Genomic DNA, 2,538 nt, shown 5'->3' on the forward strand with positions numbered 1-2,538 from the left:
AGTTGATCAATTTTTTTACACCTACTCTGAAATTTTCATGACCCTGACCCAAATGACTTTTGACCTGTGACCTGATTTTCGAGACCATGTTCGGCTTGAATCGCGATTTGGCTATGTCAGCTCACATTATCCGCGCGTTTCCAGTCTTTTTGTGATTGTAAACGTCCAAACATGTGAAATGATGTTCGTCTCATGCATTAGGGTGAGTGTCAAGGTCAGCTGAAGGTCAGGTCAGGTCATTGGCTCTTGATGACCTCGGTTCACTTTTTCGAGTTTTACATGCCTCTAGGGTAGTTTTCGGGCTGATTTTGAATTTAGCATCCATTTGAACATTTACAAAGTAGTTTTAGTGCTTTCGTAACATGTTACGACGCCGTCAGTGGTAGTTGACACCTACTATGGATAGCCGGTGGGACGCTTACTGGTTGACCTGACCTGACCTGACCCGACCTAGCCTAAATGCATGAAGACATCTGTGATCAAAACTAACATTATATTCGTGATCAGCACCCCGAAAAAAACCCATAACAGCTTCACATTGCGAAGTTCTAGCAGCTCCCGATTTTCCCGACTTTTGGGTCTGACCTGGAAGGTCAACCAGACAACCAATGACCTAGGACCTTGAAATTGGGTATAAACGGCTTCCTCTTGTCACGGGCAATACGCTCGTTTTTTTCCGCGAAGCTCTAGCTCAATCAGGGGCCGAACGGCAGGGGGGTCCAACTGACCCCCCCCCCCCTCCTACACATTAGACGCTGTAAAAAGCCGCACACAGGTCATCGTCTAACCGTTCAGGTCAGATCAATCACACAAAAGTCGGGAAAATCGGGAATCGTTAGAACATCGGAAAGGGTGGCTGCTATGGTTTTTTTTCGGGGTGATGATCACGAATATCGAATCATGTACTTAACCATGTTAGTTATGATCATCTATGATGTCTTCATGCATTTAGGCCAGGTTTGGTCGGGTCAGGTCAGGTCAACCAGTAAGGATTTTGCCGGGTATTCGTAGTAGGTGGCAACCACCTCTGACAGCTTCGTAACATGTTACGAAGGCACCAAAATTACTTCGTAAATGTTCATGGTTGCTAAATTCGAATTAAGCTCCAAAAACTATAGCCTAGAGACATGTAAAACTCGAAAAAGTGAACCGAGGTCATCAGAGGTAAATGACCTTACCTGACCTTCCGGTGACCTTGACACCCACCCTAATGCATGGGAGCAACACCGTCGTCATATCCCATGTTTGAACGCTTGAAACCACGAAAAGACTGCAAACGCGTGGCTAATGCGAGCCGACATACGCTGAATCGCAATTCCGGCCAAAGATGGTATCGAAAAGGTCACCGGTCAAAGGTCATTAGGGTCAGGGTCATGAAATTTTTAGGATAGGTGTAAATTGATTAACGCGAGGGTACTGAAAGTTTCGTCGCGATCAGCCGCTCTTTACGCGAGTTATTCGCGAAAAACCGAGGGGGTCCGTTCGACAACAGGCATGACTTGTGGTAACTTGTTTGGCAAGACTTGTTTTGTTCTTGTTAGGTAATAATAACATTATATAGTTAATTATATAATTAAACAATAATAACATTAATAGGTAGCCTTTATTGTTGGAAGCTGTTTACTATCCTGACCAACGAATTCCACGTAAACAACCTGAATCAGCCTGAGCAGCCAAAATTCTGAACAAAAGCGTGCTTTCAATGCTTGATTTCACCATGCCCCACCTCCCGGCTGGAAAGTGACTCGGACGGACAGTGGCTCAAACAGGAGCTCGGCTCGACAGGGCCGGCCCAAAAACACCGGTACACACATGACACAGGGGCGGCGCCTCGGGTAATGCATTTAGGCTGACCTAAAGGCCCTCTGGTATGGGCCCTCTCAAGTAGGGTAAGGGCGGGTAAGAGGACGCGGGCGATAAGAGTACGCATCAGCTGTTTCGGTTGCTTAGCAACGCGGGTTTGTCGAGTTCATGAAGTGACATGAAGCCGCCAGTGCGTGTTTGTCACCAACGGAACGTGGGCGTTGTGCGGCGACGCTGCTGAGTTGAAGGCGGTGAATATTATTTTCGAGCGTTATGATATTATTTTGGTATGGTACAGTAATTTTGATACTTGGCAGTTGAGATAAGGTACATTTTCGTGATTGTGGGAAACTTGTGAGGTTCTCTGGGGAAATACTGTGCAGTGCAATATTCTGTTTGTGAAGTTTTGCACAATGTTTCGGGGTTGTTTTGTGCGCGAATTGCATGTCGGGTAAGAGGACGCACTGTTCATGAGGGTAAGAGTACGCAGAATTATACATTATATTGAATATACAGAAATATAACATTATTTATAAATTGCTCAATGACGTTTGTTTTGTAGGTATAGCATCAATGGAGCACTGTGAGGCAGATGCGTACCCGATTTTTTTTCTAAATACGAGTTATTCTCCCATTTGATTGTATATTTTTTAAACCACATGTCATGATTATTTCTTGATTTATAGATTGGAAGATATATTTTATGTTTTTCTTTTTGGATGCTATAATTAAATT

The sequence above is a fragment of the Amphibalanus amphitrite genome, unplaced genomic scaffold, assembly GCF_019059575.1.
Source record: "Amphibalanus amphitrite isolate SeventyFive unplaced genomic scaffold, NRLGWU_Aamphi_draft 000545F_arrow, whole genome shotgun sequence".
NCBI classification, from domain to species: domain Eukaryota; kingdom Metazoa; phylum Arthropoda; class Thecostraca; order Balanomorpha; family Balanidae; genus Amphibalanus; species Amphibalanus amphitrite.